Source organism: Numida meleagris, chromosome 4, assembly GCF_002078875.1.
Source record: "Numida meleagris isolate 19003 breed g44 Domestic line chromosome 4, NumMel1.0, whole genome shotgun sequence".
NCBI lineage: Eukaryota > Metazoa > Chordata > Aves > Galliformes > Numididae > Numida > Numida meleagris.
The window spans coordinates 3,064,922-3,086,629 of NC_034412.1; the positions used below are offsets into that span (position 1 = coordinate 3,064,922).

Consider the following 21,708-nt stretch of genomic DNA (forward strand, 5'->3'; position numbering starts at 1 on the left):
TGATGACAGTGACAGATTTTAAAGCAAATTGGTGCTTAGGTTCCAGGGGAATATTCCTCAGCAGATTACAGCACTATCATGAGGAGTCAGAGCCATCTCAGTTTGGCGGTGCCTTGCTACCTCCTGCCTGGTGCTGCTGACCAGATGTCCAGATGGCACTGACTGCTCTAGTGGTGAAGAGTTGTCCCAGACCTGTCCTGCACATGTCTCAGGAAGCTTTTAGATGTTCTTCCCATAGGTGCGTTAGGTGTGGAAAATAACTTAAGAGAAATCCCATCACACATGAAGTTGTCTCTCCTATCCTCACCAGCTATTTGTTACAGCACAGGCCAAGATCGATGACAAGGGAAAGAGATAGCCATCCTATCTGCTCAGGATCCATATTGTCAGAGCCTATCCTGATGAAACAAACCATTCATGGGCATCCAGTCCCACAACAGGTTCACTGGCAAGACTGGGAGCTGGAGATATTTAACTGGCCAAAGGTTCCTGTTGATGTCTGATTTTTTTTTTTTTTTTTGGTGAAAATTGTGAGTGGCTGGAAAGCTTCTCCTTGTGGCACATCTGGGGGTACTGAGCCAAGATCTGCTTACTCCCCACTGCCATGCGTTCTTTTAAGGAGTGCTGGTCTGCACAAAGCTTTCTGATACAAATATAAGTAAGGAATCAAACAACACCAACAATCTTCCAGACCCCAAAGCAGAAAAGCAGAGGAAATTAAAGGTGCCCAGAAATTCATGAACTAAGTAAAGTATTGACCATACTTAGGAGAAAGACAGCCGTTTGTCTTTGCTGAAAAAGCAATCTGCTACTAATGTAAACCCAAATTGTACTATTGCCATGCTATAACAGCAAAATTAGACTGTATTTACTTCTGTCTCTACATAGCAGACAACACTGATGGTTGCTATACTTAGCTGTTGTTATCCCTGCTATTGAACAATGCTATAGCAAACAAACAAAAGAAAATTAAACCCGAGCACCGGAGAAACTGAGATGACCCTGAGATCAGGACTTGGCTGGCATTTTCAGTCCCATCACTCAACTCGGAGACCATCTGCTTTCAGGTTACCTGGGCTCCACAACATTCCCAGAGACCCAAAAAATGACTTGTGAGAATAAATTGCTGTCAAGGGCGGGTAGAAAATACCTTCTCTTGCACAGCTTTAAATAAGGCAACCCTGAACTTTGTATCTTTTAACCTGCTGATGACGACTTCATCTGCTTTGAAACGAAACAGAAATTACATGCTGGTTGCAGAAGGAGATAGCGCCATCCAGCACCTTGCTCCTGTTAAGCTGAAGCAGACTATTAGTTAAAGTATCCTTGGGCTTCAGCTGCCAATCTATTTAATCAGATCTACTGTCATTTGCTGTCATTTCTACAAGTACTATAGTTCTAAATTAGAGGCCGGATCTCTTCATGTTGCCATTAAAGAGCTGTGAGAGAGCAATGGCCCTGGTAGATAGTGATTATTTTGACAAGGAGATCATATTATACCTCTGTACTCTCCTACAGCAAATCATACTCGATCATTATAATTGAGAGGTGCATTTCTTCAGACTGATGACTTCTATCTTCGTAGCATTGCTTTTCAGCTGAGAATATTACTTGTTTCCTTCCTTTACTGCCACTAGCAGGTAGAGAGTTTTATCCTTCACCATCCCCATAATCTGCTGTTATTTCCCACAAGATAGCCTTTTGAATAAGGTATTTCAATTTCAGTGATTTGATTCCTTTACCAATATTTACATAACTAAAACAAGCCATAACAATCCAATTCAGAGCTTACATGACCGCATTCACTTCCTTTGATCCCCAAACACTTGAAACGCGATTCCTTTCCTCTGAGCAGATACTGTCAAATACAAACATCTCTCAAGCCATATTCAGCCTAGCCCTATCACTTTTAGCAACCTTCGCTTGAAAACAAGAAAATAATAGCCTTATTCCTAGCAAAGTGATGAGCGGAACCATTTCTTCTGTAGCTTAAATTATTGATTGCCCTTAAGCATCTCATTCCAAGCATTTTCAAAGGGGAAGCAAACAAGAATGTATTTTACAAATAAAATAAAAAAATCAGCGTAATGAAAGTTACCATAAGACAAATTGATTAGGATTCTCACTTCATTTTGATTTAAAATATTTTTAAATGATTTTTTTCACTGAACTTTGTAACATACGCATCGATGGAAACTGAAAAGGGAAAGTTGATTAGAGAATGAAAGCTTTTCTGCAGAGGGGATTTACTGAAATGGATCCTTACTTGCTAAGCCTGCAGAACGTATTTGTACATGTGATTCACCATACGGATGTGGGAAAATGTTCAAATATTTGTGTGTCAAGTTTCAGACTTTCCATAAATGTTTGCTGCAGAAAGTAACACTGACTGCAAAATCTTCTTTTTCACTTTAGAAAATAACACTGACTATGAAATATCTTTTGGCTTCAAACTACATAGCCAATTGCCTTCATGGCTTCAATAAACTTGAAATGAGAGAATGACCCAAATGCAAGAGTTTCTACCTGGATAGTAAGGCCCCATTGTGACACTGGGGTCATGCCCTGACTTGGATCGTCCTGTTCACATTTACACAGCAGTTTCTAAATCTGTCCACCCTCTCCAGCAAGTTTTTCAGCCCTTGAAATTCAATATTCTACCAGGACAAGGCTCAGCATCAACGTCATCAGCCTGTGGGTGCCAACCTCCACTACAAGTGATCCACTCGTATTTGATGGCAGTTTCCCCTCCCATCCTTCCTGGGTAGAGAAATCCCCAGCCACAGTTGCGTGGGATCAGTGGTACAGCGTCAGTGCAGGGAGATGCTCAAGCACGTTTGAGGTTAACACAGTTCAGGTTAGCAAAGCTGCATGAGCTCCTAGTGAAAAGGATAAATGACAAAGTTTGTGTTTTAATAATATCTGCAAAAAAAAAAACAACTGGTCCATAGGGCCACATGCTACAGCCAAAATCTCTCCAGGTGACTGGAAGAGCAGTGGATCCCCAAACAACACTGGGGAAACACAGCTTGAACAGAAGGAAGGACTGACAGACTACAGCCAAAGTTGTATTTGCTCTGATGAGCTATCACAAAAAAAACTATACTAAACTTAGCTATAACAAAACCATCAATGTTTTAGTAAAGTTATTTATTATTTAGTTTACTCTTTTGGTCTGTTTCCTTTCTCCCTGCTGTGTAATGGGTTGTCTTTCTCAGCATAATGAAGCTGAAGAAAAAAAATCATAGCTATTTCTATTTTTTGAAGCTCGAAAACTAAGAATTGGAGAAAAACGTAGTATGACTTATCTAGTGCTACAAATCCTGTATGTTAATTCAGCTAACTGATCAACACAGAACAACATAATGATATGGTGCACTTCATAAAAATCGCTGCTACTACAGTCTGTAAAAAAAGTCAGTAAAGGCAGGAATACTTTATTGGCACAGAGGTCAGAGAAGGGTACAGTCTGTTGAAAGTACTACCTTTCTTTACAGAACTGTAGCTCAGCTGGTGTAAAATATGTTGCACTGTCAGTTAACAGGCACAAAAAAAAATCGTAAAAATCTGCTTGAGTCATGTAATCACAGGTACATCTGGCACAGACGCTTTGTCCTACAGAGGAATTACAGATATTTTAGAAAACACATCCGCTTCATATCTTCATCCAAGGAAACAGCCACAAATCAGATTAGAGCAGTGTCTGGGCGATGCAGGAGTTAAGGTTGCGTGTGTCAGCGTTTCTAACAGTTTGATAAGTAACTTGCTGTGAAAAATCTAAACAGTAGCATAGGCAGTCTCTGTAAGTAAGTTGTCTTATTATCTTCCCCAAATTTTAAATCACTGGTCATTTTGAACTCACGTCAGCTTCATTTTGCTGCTGCGTGTCTGCCAACTTCAAGAACATCCTTCTGTGAATATTAATACCTGAAGTGTACCACCTGTGAATGTAATTTTTCTTCTAAGGTTTTGAAAATGAATACTCAGTCCCTCCTGGCAGCGATGCAAGAGTTAAGGCTCCCAACAATTTTGTGCAATGCAAACTTTAAAAACTTCTTAATAAAAAATGATCCAGCAAGTTGAGTCATCTTGCATTTCTTTAACGAAAAGATGTTTAAATATATAAACACAAAGTAAATATTCACCTAAATATGATTCACTGATGCATTTTTAGAGCTTTAATGACAGGTTTTTTTTATAAAGTTTAAGCTACACTGCCAGAAAAAAAGCTTGAGGATGTTGAATTCTGGGCTCTGTTATGCTTTTAAGAATATACAATATGTTCAGTAACAAATCCACTCGGAGAACTCTTGAAAAATGTATAAGATGTTAAATAGGCCAAATTAACCTGGAAGGGAGAAGAAGGCAAAGCTACACGTATCACCAGTGGATATTGAGAAGACTTAATAAGTCACAGTGCAATTACCACATCGCAGAAACTACTTGTAATGCCATTAGACATGCAGGTTAGAAGTGGAAACACCGTGCCCTGAGGTAGACTTCACACAGAACATTATTTTTAGGCATTCATCTGGAAATGAGGCCACTCAAGGGGTTCATTTTCTTTGTCATGTCATGGAGTCACGGCATGGATGAGGCAGGAGTTACCTCTGCAGAGCACGTGGCCTGAACCCTGCTTGAGCAGGGCACGTTGGGCCTTCGTTGTTCCCAAGGTTGAACTCTACAACCTCTCTGGGCAACCTGCTCTGATGTTTGATCAGTTTCAACATTAGAAATAAAGGTTTTCAAACATTACGACTGTATGATAAAGGAATATTGAATTTGGCAGCCAGCTAACCAAGCAAAAAGAACTTCCACATATATTTTTAAATCAAGTCTCCGTTGTAGTGACCCCTGCAGTTGTGCTAAATTTAGGGCAGAGTTGTAATTTTCAACAGCACTAGAATACGTTGAATATCTTTACTAAGAACAAAGCGATTTTTGACAAAACCCTCTTGAAATACTTTTAGAATTGTAGGTATATTTTAAAACAATTCTATGTTTGGCTTTCATTTAAACCTATGGACTATTAATAATATTTTATCTAGCCTAGTTCTAATTGTTTTGTTTCAGGAAGTCGCATTATAATCACATTAAGACACTTCAGGGTGTCTACCCTAACAATAGCATACCCTGCTGTGTTTTATTACTTAAATGTGCTTGCAATTTGCTCTCTCTACTGACTATTCATCTTCTCCAGGCACAGATTGATAGCAACTTTACCAAGCTGTATTCATTTTGGTAAGAAGAGTGTTGATCAGCTGCAAAAGTCAAACTCATTTTTAGAATGATACTATTTTCCCCAGAGAGCCAGATGAGGGGTATTTATTCGCACTGTCTTACAAAGAAATACTTCACATAGGTAGCGAGTGCACTAATAACCCAATGATCATTGCTTCCTCATTTAGGACAACTGGTTACTCTGCAGGAATATTTGCGTAATCAGAGGAATTTAATGCAAATCTAGACTCACAGACGCTTGTTGCTCATCCTCAGAAATCCAGACACTTACAGTTTAGCTGTTGTAAGACACTTGAACTTGATGAGAACAAGAGCTTTGGGAACACAGCACTAAACATCACAAAGAGTGACCAATCACCTATTCCTGTGGCAGCACTACAGCATGAATGCATAGGAAAGCGTTCATATGAAAAGAAGCATTTAACGCTTCAGTGTAATTCAGCATCACAGAATCTAGATTCTTCACCATGAAGACATACAGAAGAGCAACCTTCAGCCTCACAAGTGCTGAAAACTAATGGGCAACAGCTGAGCTTGTGAAGGTGGCATTTTACACCCACCTGGATTCTCCGATATCAAATAAAGGGTCACCTTCAGTTCCAATGCAGGTGATATCCTCCATTTCATTCATCATTTGGTTTGCACGAAGTCTGAAGGAACCAAATAACTTTGTGAACTCCATCTCTTTGTAAAATTTCATTGTAACTGCTTCATGGTTTAAAGAGGCATTAGTATGATAGCTTGACAGGTAAACAAAGGCACGAGTGTGCAAGGTATATTTCTTCTGTTTATCTAATTTGGTTACAATTTTATAGAAAGCGATCAGAAGAGATCTTCCCTTCCATAAACTGTTTGATCTGACTAATGATGAAATCTTCTGGTGACAGAAGAACAGAAAACGAGAACTTCTCACTATTAAGGTTCGTACCTATCTAAAAATTAAACTGCTACTTGACAACATGATTTGACAAGTAGGAAAAGATTATTAATCTTAAAAATAAAAGGCCTTACTAGCAACAAATGCTGTTAAAACTCATTTTGTCTAAGATGCGCTCTCCAAAGCGACAGAGCACAAAGACTGCAATTCGTACAGCTAAAATACAAACAGTTTGGAAACTATTTGTTTAAACAACTAGTCATTTATCTCTAGGTTTGTTAACTCATTCTAAATCTACTAGATGTCTTTCTTGTATCCCAAACCAGGAGCGTAAATATATTATATGGTGTTGTGTAGAAGCCTATAGAAAACCACGCAGCAAACTGGGGCAATTAATTCCTTGTAATACACCTAGGCTGAAGCACTGCTGAGGTTGTCATCAGTATAAACTGCCTTATTTCCAAAGTTGAAAAGAGGAAAAAGGATAGTAATACTGGGATAAACAGCACTGCTTCCGAGAGAAGAAAGAAGGCACTCATAATTAATGGCACATTATCTGAGAACTTTCTTAATATCGCAGAATCCAGGCAGTCAGGTTCCACATTCTTAGCTGTTTTACGATTCCCCCTGCTCTAAAATGAACCATAATTTCATTATCAATTCCAGATATCTATGTCTGAGATATATTTTCAGTGTTTACAATGCTTCTCAAAACAGAACTAATGAACTGTGTGCTTTAAAGGATTCTGTTGGTTTTGTAGGCAGCCTGTTATAAGAGACAGAAAGCAAATGGGAGCAATAAAGTTGAAACGATGCCTGGTGTACAAATAAAAGTTGCAGGCAGCAGGTTCAATATCTTTGCATAATCGTGACTCATCTAACGGAGTTATCTGCAAGCAGTCAGCTCAGGATGCGAAATCATGAAATGTTGTTTCATGAGAGGAAGGAAGAAGTTCTCCATGCTGTGAGCATGCCTAGCACCAACTCCTGTATAAAAATAACTGAGCATCAGCGAGAGATAAGGAGTTTCGCTGTAAAAAGGGCAGTGTGCTCAGCCCGTTGAGTCACCAACAACTACATCCTTGAACTCAAAACAGAGATCGGGGTGGAGGAAAAGAAAGAGAGTATTTGAAGTCATTCTAATGAGCTCTTTTCCCTCTGGTTTTTCCCTAGAAGCTCAGCTGGATAAAAGAAATCTGAAGTCTCACTGAATTATAGTACGGAAATGCCATGGCATTATTCATTGTGCATAATTCTTTTTTATTACGAAGTTTTGGAACAGTCCAAAGCAGATGCCTTGGAAATACTGTGTTGTGTTTTTTTTTTTTTCCCCCCCTGACAAAGAACTCACTATGAACCATTTTTTAATTTGATATTAAGCACCACAGTAAAAAGAGAAAAAAAAAGTCAGTCTAGAGCAATGGAAAAGTTCACTAAAGGTTTCCTTTTAAAAATGCTGAATCCTAAGCATTAAACTATCATATTTCATGCAAGAATGGAGGAAATTTCAAAGATCACTATAGAAAAATAGTCTCTGAAGTACAAAATCCTTTAGGAATAAGATAATACATCAGCAACAAGCTTTTTTTAGCCCAATTTCCTCCATCTTTTTGTTTTTCGTTTCCTTTCCTCTTGTGGCTAAGCCAGTTCCTATAGACATAGCCTCTTGCTGGCTACATGTCTGCCCAGGCACATTGTCCAGAAGTGGTCTCAGCCAATAATGGAACTTTGCTTACATTTCTAGTTCTGATCACTCCCCAAGTTTCTCTCTACTCAAATTAGCTCTTACATCTTCACAGTCTGATATCCACAGGTACCTCTCTGATATTTCATGCTTGAAATCATTTTGGTTCCTGTTAATGTCAGAAACTATCCTCCCCTTATTCAAGCATCTTCTCCAAACACATCTCCTGTTTGAGCATTTTGGTAATTCTGACAACACCTGCATCTTTTAAGAGATCTCATCGTTCAATACAGAAATACTCTAGTTTTATAATAAACGTTTCATATAAAACATATAATATAGCTTTTGAAGTTTTATCCTTGGTCTTACTCTCAGGCAGAAGAGCGAGCAAGGATTGTCAAACCACTCCGCACCTCACTCCAGAAACTCTGTCTTCAGAACAGGTTCAGTTTTGCCTGCACAACACTACTGTTTCCCTGATGTAGGAGATCCATCACACATTTTGTTTTAATGCATGATGGGCCCATTTTCATCCCGGTGCAGACTGTGAACATGGTCAGAATAGCATTCCAAAAGGCAGTGGGTCTATTTTGCCACTAATACATTAACTCCAGAGGAAACAATTCTTCAGAGTCACGTGTTTTCCCTACAGATACCTACATAATTCCTCCCTGGTGACCAAGATATTTGAAGGGCATCACGTGTGTATATATATCACAAAATTACTCCAACATTCCACTGCTTGTTTCTGCTACGTCTTCGCATTGGAGCATTCCCCTTCAGGTGAGCCAAGGTCTCATTATCTCTATCATTATCCTAAGTGAGCCAATTTAGCAATGCTTTCCATCTGGAGCATCTAAGACAAAAATCAAGCCCATGACAGGAACATTTTATCAGATTAGGAAGTAATTTCAGAGTATTTGCGGGGCTTTTCTCCTCGGGGAGAATTTAGCATGAGGAATGGATCATCTTGCAAGGCTGGGATCGATCCCCTAAGGTTAGGATCCTGCCTGCTCTCTATTAAATGACTTGTATTTCTTACACCCTGGGGTCTAAATAGGAAAGGAGGCATAAAAGAGGGCATGGCCTCTACAAAAGGAGTAGAAAGAGGAAAGCTGTGCATCAAGTCATGGTTACCAATATCCAGGAAAAACACTGTGGAAGGAAATCTAGCAACAAACCCTGCTAATTCTATGATTCGATGACTCTACATCCCCACAAGAGTATTTGCTAAATATTTGACTTGCATTAAGTATTTTGGAGTTGTTGTCTATGTATTTTCTTAATCCTTTTTCTCTAAAGAACATCACTAATGAATAGTATCACAATGATCTTAATCAATTAGGCACACCAATGTACCAAAAACATAACAAAACTCTTTCAGCTTGAGTACACCAGGTGTAAAAAAAGGGGCAAGGAAAAACAAAAGCTAAGACCAGATGTTGATCTTATTTAGGTCCTGAGTGTATCGGAGATCCATACACAATCAAAAGTCACTAATCACCCTGTATAGCTCCTTTAGCATCTGTTAGGATTAAGCACTTAAAGCCTTCTAAGTCTTGCCTGAAGTGTGCTTTAAACGTGCTCCTTAGCATATCACAGATGGAAACCACACTTGACTCACACATAACAGAGAAGCAGGAATACATATCTATTGATATTACACAGTTATTTCACAAGACATAATCATAAATGAGGAAACAACTTAACAAGATTTGAAAGAGCAAATTAGACTTGATGAACTACTCCACAGAGTTAAACACATTGATCCAGGAGACCTTCCTCTTGAGCAACAAGATTCAACATAGAACCCCTCACTTCTTAAATTCCTTCTCAGAAAAGCCTACATGTGGTTGAATCCACTCCTAGTTCCAGAAAGTCAACTTGAGAAATTATAGGTGAATGATCAAAGACATAACCTTAGCAAAACTAAGAAAGCTTAAAAAAAAAAAAAAAACAAAAAAACCATTAGTCACTTACCAAGGATCTGTATCAGCAAGGTGTATTGATGTCAGGAAGTAAGAGATCTCTGCAGCAGGTATAAACTCAAACCACACCCCTCTACTTAAAAAGAAGGCCCCATCACACAGCCAGCTATTATACTCAATGGCTCTCTGTCTGCTCACTATTTATGGGGTAAGATGGCTGACTCAGAGTTTTGGCCCATGCTCAATTGAACTTCAGCTGTTGAACCAGCTGCCTGCTATGAGTTCTTTAAGAACCCAGATTGAGACAGTTTGTGGTCGTTACCTGTCTTGACAAAACCTTGACAGTTATCTGCCCTGAGTAAGGCCATGGGCATCTCACTATCTGCCTGAGAAAAGTCTTGTGTGTAACAGCATAGCTGTAGGAGGAACCTGGGAGGATGTAACATATAGTGCTTTTATTCTTCCTGTTGAAAACGTTACGACTGAGTTTGTATTGTAAACTCTGTGTTGAACATAACCTACTGGAGATAAAAAGAAGTTGGTAGCGCCTTTGTTTTGAAAGAACTTCCCCTGATTTTTATGGGACATCTGCTCACAACTCTGCCTTTCCTCTTCTCAGAGGTGATCGATGTTGGCCTCAGCCTCGCAGGATCCTGGGGAAGGGCGTTTTCCTTACAGTGCCTTCAGCTTTGTGAACCTTTGCTGGAAGGTTGGAAGGCTGGAACCTTGAGCTCATTTTAGGATTGAACATCGTAGAGGAAAGCTACCTCATGCAAGATATTTTGTTTCCTTAAAATGCTATACTTTACCTACATCTCGAAATTATTTCCCCTGAGACAAACCAGCAACCTAGAAAGTTTCAACAACAGCTGTAGCAGTGTATACTTCAATAATGGCAAAAGCACAACAGTGTAGTAACTGAGTAGTAGAGGGATACCTCAGAAAAACTCTGGGGCAATTCAAGGAAACTCTAATATGGAGAGCACACACTTCATTCCCCTTTATCCCTCAATGAAGTGGTAGCTGTTCCTAAAGCATTTCCCTCAGCCAAGGTCTACCTGAGAGATGTCCAGAGCTCCTCTCTGTAGGAAAAGATATGGAATCCTCATACTCACTAATTTATATATTGAAATAAGCAAGCAGGAAGAAATGAATTTAAAGCAGGACTTTGAACCTGTATGCACGCGTGATTGGGTACAGTTCCTATTGCCATTTTTGAATGGCAATCTGAGTGGTTACAGAAGGCATTTCAGGTCTTGGGATATTTAAGTATTCCTCTTCACATGATGGTATGGTTATTTCCTCTGTTAGAGTTTCAAGAATAAGACTGTTACAGAGAAAATTTTCACGTATTTAAAATCTCAAAAGGAGGAGTAAATAAGTAAAATAACAGTGGACTTGCAGAGAAACACATGTCTAAAATTAAGGGTGCGAAATAATATTCTATATTATCCATTTTGTCTTCATGTACACGTCAATTAGAGAGCATTTTGCCTTTGATGTTTTATTGCAGATGTTTGTTATTATCGCCAGTTTCCTCAGTAAATCCCACTGTTTGTATACTTGTCCTTTATGCGATGTGGCTGGCTTAGGTCATTCGCTGTCCTCAATTCACAATGCAGTCACACACAGTGCTGAAGGGAAGCATATAGCCCTGAGACAGAAGTCTGGCAGAACAAAAAAATAGCTTGTTAGTTTTCTTGCAAAATAGATGTGTCTGAACTACTGCAGATTACAGAGAAAGCCGGTTGCTGTGTTTACTTGAGGAATATATTTGATCGAAAATAGATGCTGATTATAAATTGATACTCTAGTACAGTTGACCTATCCTCATTTCATTATTTCATTTTCCAGAGGCTTCCCTGGCAGTCAGTGTCAAGGAGAGCAGCAATCTCTCTCCTCGTGGCTTCCCTTGGCATTAAACGTGCCTTCAGGTGAAAGCCACCTGCGTGCCTCATCCTCGCCTGCTGGAAGAGGATGTGCAGGGAGGACAGGGCAGCCTGTGATGCTCTGCCTGCACTCCCTAGGGCTGTCTGCAGGACATGGGAGGCCCCAGGGCTGTTCCTGCTCTGTACACGGTTGAAAATTGCCTGGGGGAGAACAGAGCAGCAGCAAAAGTTTGTATGAAAAGCAAGATGAAACATAACATCATGCTTTTGTGTATGCTTGGAACAAGTCTGGGCTCCGGCTTGTTTGGGGGCAATATTTGCAGAGCTGAAAACGGACAGGGCCAGCTTTGCTGGGTGTTGTCCTTCATGGCCCACTGAGCTGAGCTGCCCACTGACGCCCAGAACTATCTGACCTGGGGCAAAGAAACAGCTGAAATCTCTCCTACATTAGGACTCTACTCAGCTACAAAATATTCCAATTTCTTACCACCTTTAGACGCCTGCTAAAAAGGGCTGATCAGTATTGACAGCAACATTTATTTGCATAGTATTCCTATTTGCAAAGTGACGCTGGCTTTTCAGGCCCTGACAGCCAGGGAGTTTTGGAGATTTTTTTGTTTGCTTGATTAGAGGCTTACATTACTTTGCATGAGGTTGGCATCCCAAACACTCTTAATCTACTGACTGCAGGTCCTTTAAAACTGAGGAGCTTAAATCTCATCCAAATTTGAAAGCTTTTGTATGATCTCCTTTTAGTTCATTTTTAATTCTTTTATACATTTTTTAATTACATTATTAGAGCGCTCATGTTAGAATTCACCTAGAGTGCTGTGCAGAGATAATTAGTTAATGTATAACTAGAAAGCCTATTGTATTGAGTACAGCTGAGGATTACTGGAATTCACAATATTCTGGCTTTTTTAACTTAAAGATTGTACACTAATACGGTCCAAATGAAAATTTGCATACACAGTATTAACCTGGCAAATGTGAATGGGAAAGAACAAAAAGGCAAGCAAACAGCCACCTTCCCTACTAGGCTTATAATGCTCATTATTAGACCTGAACCAGTAATGGCTCAGTGTCTGAATCTTGATTAAACAATTAATTGCTGGCCAAGTCTAAAAAAAAATTGAATAAAACGAACAAGAAAAGTGGTTTTCACAGAGGTGGAATTAATTGTAACACAATGCATTCCTGAATCCAGCAATGCAGTACAAATTCTAATAACATCACCAAACTTATTTACTACACCAAGTTCAGAGTGCTGGAAAACAAACTCTGGTACCGGCAATGATACCTGGCATATTCCTATTTCAAACAGAAAGTTATAACTTGCTATTGATTTCCATATGTATTTGAAAATAATAGTGTTACATTTCTCCTCTGGAATGGTAAATGTTAGCCTTACTGGTTTGTCTCTTTAATTTTTTCTGTGTCTCTTATTGAGTGGTGTAAGACAAATTTGGCTACTTCACCCGAGAAACACTGCTTAGCAAAGCTTAATTCATTTTTAATTCTTTCCAACCGTGATGGTCATACTATACAACTTCATTTGAGATCACGGTGCTGTTACGCTGAGATTTGTGTGCTTAAGGGTAACCTGGAGATCTGGCAGTCAAATAAGCCAAGAAAGAGAAAGTAGGATGGAAAGTGGGCAGCGGGCCGGTAGAACCTGCTCAGTGGCAGAACTAGAAACAAAAAATGTGGCTAATCAGTATTAGTCCAGAGTGCTGCTCACAAGAGAAAAGTATGAAACAATGATGTGAAATGGACTTCAGAGAAAGGCTGGATATTGCTTTGCTGAAAGCTGATATTGTATCCAGTTAGACACTTGAATACTAGTTTGCTTGCCTGAGAAAGCAATTGGTTTCACTGCAGTCCCAAACACTTGCTGCTTCAAACCCATGAGGACTGCTGGAAGGACCTCTGCTCAGTTCATCTCAGTTGCATATGTGAGAGTGGTGAGGCACTGGAACAGGTTGCCTAGTGTTGTTGTTGATGTCCTGTACCTGGAGACTTTGAAGGTGAGGCTGGATCAGGCCCTGGGCAACCTGATCTAGCTGTGGCATTCCTGTTCATCGCAGGGGAGTTGGACTAGATGGCCTTCAGAGGTCCCTTCCAACTCTAAGAATTCTATGATTCTATGATATGATAAATTCAAGCAGGTGTATGCCATAAACTGCCCTGACACCTTGATCTCCTTAAAAAAAAATAACTGTAGAAAGAAAAAAAGAGAGACAGAGTTGTATTTAGTGGTGTTCTGTATAGAAAAGTCCTCAGAAGCATGCAGGGGTGGGTGAAATTTTCCTTGGGGAGCAAAACAACATCTGAAGTTGAAGATGGAAAACCTTTAAATTCCCACATGCTTGTTACTTACTTATGCCAGAAGTCACTTTGAAAAAAAATTAAATGTAGGTGAAATCCAAACAGCCACAGAAAAGATTTTTGCAAAATAAGATTTCTAGCAGTGGAAATTTGGACTTTTCACAAAAGTATAGGAAACTGGCTTTTTTTTTTTTTTTTTTAATTAGACTCAAAAAACTGTCACATAGGGATGCAGAGAGACTGCATCAGAATGGTAGTTCGGCCTTTCTTTGGTCCCTCCATCTTCAGTGAAGTTTCAGTGATGGCCTCATTTCTGGTCCAACGTGGTATAAAACAGTGAGGTATGTATGAGGCTTCTCAGCAAAAGAGAGTCTCAGAACTGAAGACAAAAACCCAATTTTCCACTGAAAAGCTTTGCTCATAAATTTGAGACTGCCCTTTCCCTTCCTGTATATATTTCACTTGAACTCGGGTTTTCTTTATGTTGGTTTTATTATCTTGCCATTTCTAGTGAAATAAATTCCTCCTCTCCGTGCACTCACCCAGGATTAAAAAAGACAAAATCTGCCAGAGGAGAAAATTCCTCTATATTCAGAGGATGGATTTTGCTGCATCCCACACACACGGACCTCGAATGCTCAAAACCTGTCCACGTACTCCAAGCCAATATGGTTAAAGCCCAGCAGTTTCTAAATCAAAAGCATACCAAGAAAGTGTGTGGGCAGTAGCATCAAATCTCTTTGTCTTTGGATCACACTGTCCGTAGGACTCTTCATCCTTCGTACATTTAGATCAAGTGAAGATTTTGTTTGGCACATGGCTGTGCTGTGGAATTCATAAAAAGGCGCAAAGCTTCCCCCTACGTGGGAATTTTGACTGGTCTTCACTTTCCAGGATCTCTGCTGGACAAACCAGCTATGACATTCTAATGGACTTGTGCAAGGAAATGAAAATTAAGCCACATTTTTGGTCCTTATTCCTATTTGAGGTAGTCCACTTTAACTGTACTGTAAAACATCCTTTTTGAGGAAATTACATATCCGCAGCAAAGAAAAGCATCTCCTCCGTGGGGATGAAGGAACACAACTGAAATGGGGAAAAATCTCCAGCTCCTGGAGAAGCCCATTAGTTTCAATATCTTTGTCTTTCTGAAGCAGTGGTACTACTTCTGTTACAGCTGTGAAGTTCCAGAGACAGCTTTCATGCCAAATGTTGAAAGTGATACAAAGCTGTATGTATTGTTGCAATAATAATTACCAGGAAATCTGCAAATTTTGCTTTTCAGTTGCTGACCTGTGCTTGATTTAGAACCTCTTACTGCCACTGCGAGATTTCTTATGGGGGATCAATTTCATTTTTGCATAAGCTCTTTCTGATCATGCTGGTTTTACTTTGTATGTTTCACGACATCTCTGTCAGATGTTGTAATGATCCAACTTGTTAATAGGTGTGCTTGTAAACTACTCTAACTCAAGCTACTCATGTACCTTGCATGCTTGAAATATTTTAATCATTAGACAGTAAATTAAAACAATTTCTGTAAGAACGTGATTATAATTGAAGTCTCTAAGTAGCCTTTCCTCAAAAGATCCATGTAAATGAAACTTCTCTATGCATTTCTTCATAATCAGTCCACTCCTATTTTGCACACTGGTACTTCATTTCAAATATAATTCCGGCCTCCCTAGCTGAATATATATAGTATTCTTAAGCCATTCTTCACCTTCTTTTGACATGGCCTGCCTGGAGCACTGCTCTGCCCCACTATCAGATGGTCCTGCTGTGTACACACGGGTCAGCTAACACTGACTGTTCCCAAGCCTCTGCTCCTAACTTCAAACAACCACAGTTCCAACTTCTAACTCCGAAGTTTGTAGTTTTGGGTGCTGGCCAAAAATGATGCTGTCAAGCTGATACAAACCATCTGCTAGTGTATCTACCTTTCTTTTTTTTTCTTTTCTTTTCTTTCTTTTTTTTTTTTTTTTTTGAGTTCTATACAACTCTGCTTTGAAGAGAAGTCCTTCAGCATAGTCCTTTCCTTAGTGAAATTTATGTCAGAGCTCCCTTAACCAGATAACAACATTTCAAACTTTTAGCTGAGGCTATTTCAACTGGAGAATTTAATCAGAATACTAAAATTTCCACCACAGAGAACACAGGGAAAAGTTTCATCGTAGTATTTTGGCAGGATCATTTAATCTAACAGGACAAACGCAAGAAAAAGGCAGTAACGAAGCTACTAGCAAAACTACTTTTCTCCAAGGGGATCTGCTCCTGCCTCATTGTGCAAAAAATATCTGTAGAAAAAAGGATTATCATAGCTGACCTGCCTCTAATATGGCAAATAACATAAGTTTGTAGCAATTCATTGTTTTACGATACCCACAAAGAGTAAAAGTCAAGCTAATTAGCAACGTAGCAATTTCATCCAGTTCATAAAAAGCCAGCAAGAAATAATCTCGCCATTGTGCAGTGGTCGCAGATCAGTGTCAGTAACCCAAAGGCACAGCCCAAAGTCTTTCATTCTTAAGCACGAAGTGGGAGTGAAATGGTAGCCCGGGAAGTGGAGAAGTTTTTTGTACAGACAAGTCACTTGGATATCAGTTTTTGCCAGAGTTGACAGAAGGGAAAGGACAGCAGAAGCAAGATGATGATTCTGGAAAATCCAAATAATAATAAAAATCCACTAGAAGTAATAATGGTTTAAGTAATCTACTTCACCAGACCTTAGAGCATGCCACTCTATAATCTCCCTGAAAATAAAACATCAGTATTTATCTGTCAACTCCACTTAATATATAGTCAGCAAAATCAGAAATAGGCCCCCATAAAATAAAATCTGGCAAAAGCACAGAGGCTGCTTTCCATCCAGCACTTTTCAAAATGTCACTGAATGACATATTATTGTATTTTGCAGCACAAACCACTGCTGCCCAAGTCCTGAGATTGAAACAGACATATTTATGTGATATTCCTAATCTTGTCCATCAACTAATTAAGTATCTTTTTTATGTTAGAAGTGTGTTGGAAAACTTTGGAAAACGCTGATTAATTTGTCATGGGGTTTTTACCCACGGGCCCTACTATCCTTTAAGGAATTGTTTGGCAAAACAAAATTTTTGGCCTGAAATAAAAGCAATGAAAGAAAAGAGAGGCTTTTGAAACTCCAATCCTCTCCATGTCATGAGATTACGCACAAAGCACAGAAATTATTTCAAAACCAAACATTGTCTCTGCGTGTAATGGATGCAAAGCCAGAGCCCTCTGGCATCCCCAGCATTCATCAGCATCATGGCCAGAGCTTGCAAATCCTTCCACAAAATTGTGACAAACCTGATTACTAAAAAGCTGTCCAATCTTTCCATGTCATGTGCAACTCAGCAAGCAAACAGGAGCCTATAAGAGCTTACCTGATAAATTCTGTTTCTCAACTTTATTACCAAAGGATAAACAGCTAAAACAAAACCCACCCTTGGCTTTTTCACCATTACTTTGAGTTTCTAGGATATGCAGTTTATCTATGTCTATCTGAAAGGAGATCATAAGCATGACTGGGGAGAAAAAGGGAAAGGAGCCATTTTAAGCATGAGGATTAAAGAAACTGCTCAGAAGTAAAAAAATAATCTCTTAGAACTAGCTAAGTGTAAAAATCGACATCTGTTGTTTTTAGCTTAGGTCTCTTTCCTTTCAGCATCATCTGTGACTCCTGTTGAATCTGTGGATTTGATCAAGGGCTCATGCAAACTTAATGCTTCAACATCATTTAATTTCATCATTACCTCACACGCATAGTAATGATGAGTCATGGCACTGCCATGGAAAGAAGACCTTTGAAAACAATGCTAAATGAATGGCACATATTCTTGCAAGTGTTGTATTCAAATAAGCTTGCTTTGGTACTGCCTGTGCTTTGGCACTCATTTTTTAGGACTGGGGTGGTTTAAGTAATGTTTTACTGAGACAAATGTGTGTGGAAATAATTCTGAAATTACTGGTGTTCAGAAAACCTGTTTGTAGATAAAAAGAGTGATTGTGCAGGGACTAGAAGCATTTGTATGCTCAGGCTAATCAGGGAGAAAGATACAGCTGCTAGGGAAAGACAGAGATAAAGGTAAACAACCTCAAATAACCATTTTCTTCAGGATCATCCTTATAAACAGTTATCTGTTAACTGTTAAATTTATTATGAGAAATATTTTATTTTTGTACAGTAATGACATGTGATACTGATGCACTGTTCCTCACTGCTAATTTTCCAGCAGTATTTCTTCCAGGGCTGAATCTTTGGCTCTCACTGGTGGTTTTTTTTGTTTGTTTGTTTTTGAAAGAAGATAAAGGACAATGCTGAAAATCTCATCTCAGGAAAACATTTTCCATTCTCTAATAAAGTTAGTTTTATCCCCAAAGAGTGTACCGTATGCATGAATTGGTAAATCATATTCACCGCTTAGGTAAGGCACAACGTATTCACCATGTTTCATTCAATAGATTAACACTACATTGACTGTTTATTAACATTAAATTGACAGCTTATTAACATTAATATATTTTTAATGTGCAATATCAGCAGCTTCTTTATGCTAATAATGATTAATTGTACTTCTATTTTGGAAAACAGCCTACCTCCAGGAATGTATTAGAAAACCAACTGGCTTTAGCCCATCTTCTGCAAAGCTTACAAATGTTTTTGGTATAGTACAGTGTATTTGACAAAGTCTATTAGTTTTATTGATCTCTTAGTGGATTTCATAAAACTGCTATATCATTTTTTGTGTTTTCTACTGAATGGTTTCTCTGATGTCATCATTCAGTATCCTGGAACCCTAAATCAGGACCTCTCCCAGGCCTGCCTCTATGACTTCACTGGTGTTACACCATCCATTATTTAATGCAAATATTTCCGGAATTCTGAGGTTCTGTGTCTACACCCTGCTTAAAGTAAAGAATGTGAAGAAATTTGTTCTGAAAATACTATCTGTACGATGTAAATACTTGTTAATAGGAATTTAATACTTAGTACACGCTCAAGAAGATTTCAGCCCTGAAAGGGGCCCAAACACCAGAAATTCAGTTTGGATTCTGTAACTTATTCAGAGTCAAAATATGACGAGCATTTTAATACATCTTATAATTGGTCCATGACATGGTGGGGAAAGGTTTATAAAAGTTGTTCCTATTCTCAGAAGAATGGTTCCATATTAATTTTATTTCTAAAATAGGTCACTCTTTGTTATTAAATTACTATTACTCACTTGATTTCTTTCTTTTTCAGAGGGAAACTACAGGACTGACATGAAACTTCGGAGATATTTTTGACTAGAATGTACTTTTAAATGAGACCTACTTCTACTCCTCCTACTCCTTTTCTACATCTCGTATTCATTCCCCTTGTTGAACATTCAAATTCAGGATGAGATTATGCCCTAATTTATTTTTTCTTGCTCTAGGTTGGTTGCAGAGCCATTTTTTCCACCCTATTCACTCTCATCACTTCTTCAAAAGGAGAGGGGATGAAAGGATTGTATTTATGGCAGTTCTTTGTGGTTTATTTTACTTTTTTTTTTTTTAAATGTGTGGCATGGGAGCCTGGGTCCACGGGTGCACACCTACAGATGAATTCAGGAACAGGAGAAATTAAATAAAATTGGCAAGAAGACAATATTACACTTTGCAGTGCCTTTTGGGTAGGACCCGAATAAGGTTATTTTTTACGTAGCAAATACATAAGAATGTAAAAAGAATTCAAAATATCAAGTAGAATACAATGAGACTCAAGAAACTCGCTAAGTCTGTATGTGAAAACATGAAAACAGACTCGGACGGAGATTATCCAGATTGTGGAAAGAGTAAAGACAAGTTCAAAAAGGAACTTGCATGAGATATGCAACCACACTGCAGCTACTTAACCAGCTATGGGCCCCATGAGCCCTCTGGCACCGCCCCTTCACCACCACTCACAAGCATACAGGTGAAGATGTTTCCACTCCATCACAGCTGCTTGGAGTCAGCAGCCTCTCATTTTGTTTCCTAATATGGAGGGATTTTTATTTTATTATTTTTTTTTTTACCATGTGCATCTTGTCTCTCTTCTACTTACTACAGTGCAAGAATATCCACTGTAAAGATGGCAACCGTGGTAATTGCAGCTATATAGTTATACAGCTCACACTCCTGACAAATTGTCAGCAAAGTGCTTCTCATATCTCTTTTAAAAATAGCAATTATGGCATCTTCAGCATTTTATCTCACAATAAAACACCTGATTTTAGGACTTTTGGGGAAATACCAATAAACAGTAGTTTCCACTTGATGTTTGTTGGCCTCATAAACCTTGTTATTACTCATTTTGTTTTGTGTAACTCTACGCCAATTAATTTTTGTTAAAAGAATTAATCTACATACGAACACACAGTCCCCAACTGAGTAATACTTTTCCAATTGTCCCTTTCATTTTCTTCCCCAAATGAGCCACAGTTATTTTAAATGCCTGCTTTAATTGTAAATCTCCAGTACTGCTTAGGAGAAGTGGTCTAGAAAGGAGGATGTAATGCAGAATTTCTTCTAAATGTTCTGGGATTGAGCCACGAAGACCAATTCTTGCACTGCACTCATGTTTGAAATGGAAGCTCGGCGATATTATTTTTAACATGCTGGATTTAATACTCCGGCTTATGCATTATTTCCCAGTGTTGCCAGGTTAACTTTGGAGAATAGGTGACATATCATGTTATTAGAAAGGACATATTTTCTTAGAATTCTGACAGCTAGAGGCAATTTCAAGGTACACATATGGTAGCTTTTCTGTGCTTGTTCTAACCTATACTTGGACTAACATATTTATTGTATGCAGCATCTTAGGAAGTATGCGGCCCTTGAGACAACTGAACTGGCGTACCTGCCAAAATAAGTTACGCTACAGCTAAACAATGTTAGAACCAAAAGATCACTGTGGTAGGGGAAGTGGTGGGAAAAGGTTTAGAGGGAACTTTGTTTTCCCAAAGGTCCCATGTTTCTTTACCTTCCACTCTTACAATCTAAAAATGTTATCTCTATTACCTCAACAATCTTTTTTAAGATATTGCAGATTATTTCTGTTTGCTTCTACATTTTGGCGGCTTTTTTTATGCCTTTGCTCTCTTTTATGTGCACAAGAAAGATGAGTAAAAGCTAGCTGGAAAAACAGAAGATATTCCATTATGAAAGGCATTTCAGATCATTACTTCATTAACCACCAGTACCGCTAGTCATGAAAACTATAAAAAAAATCCCTCACATTCAGAATTCCCATGTGGATTCTCTTAGACAGCAAAATGGGTAAAAAAAATGCTGCATTAAAAAATACAGAATGTACCAACCTACTGTCTTCATTGCCTCACGACTACATTACTTACATTTATCTGATGAAAACAAATATTTACCATAAATGTAAAACAACATATTCTAAAGCAAAAGTATCAGTATTCTGGCACTCAACTGAAGCATTAGCATCAAATAAATTACAGTTATGGCTAATGTATCCAGTTTTCCCATTGTATTTTATATCTTTGTGACTAAAGGTGCACTGAAGAACTGAACACAGACGCTTCATTTACAAACTTTGGTTCGTCGTGAATGCTCAAAAGCCATCAAGTAAATTGCTGAGTATTAAAAACTTCTGCTATTCCATCTAAGTATTACATGTTTTAAAGGATCAAATAGTCACACCTTTCTTACAGCATTCTTCTTCTTGTAATTTAAAGCCACACTCACAGTAAGAAATAT

The 21,708-nt window shown here is 38.6% G+C and overlaps 1 long non-coding RNA gene across 1 annotated transcript in view; it reads right to left on the reverse strand.

Moving 5' to 3' along the window:
- Positions 1 to 9,878, reverse strand: part of LOC110398720 — a 40,982-nt gene extending 31,104 nt beyond the window's left edge. Inside the window, exon 1 of the long non-coding RNA XR_002438575.1 lies at positions 9,783 to 9,878. This is a non-coding gene — a long non-coding RNA (uncharacterized LOC110398720). The remainder of the gene's footprint in view (positions 1 to 9,782) is intronic.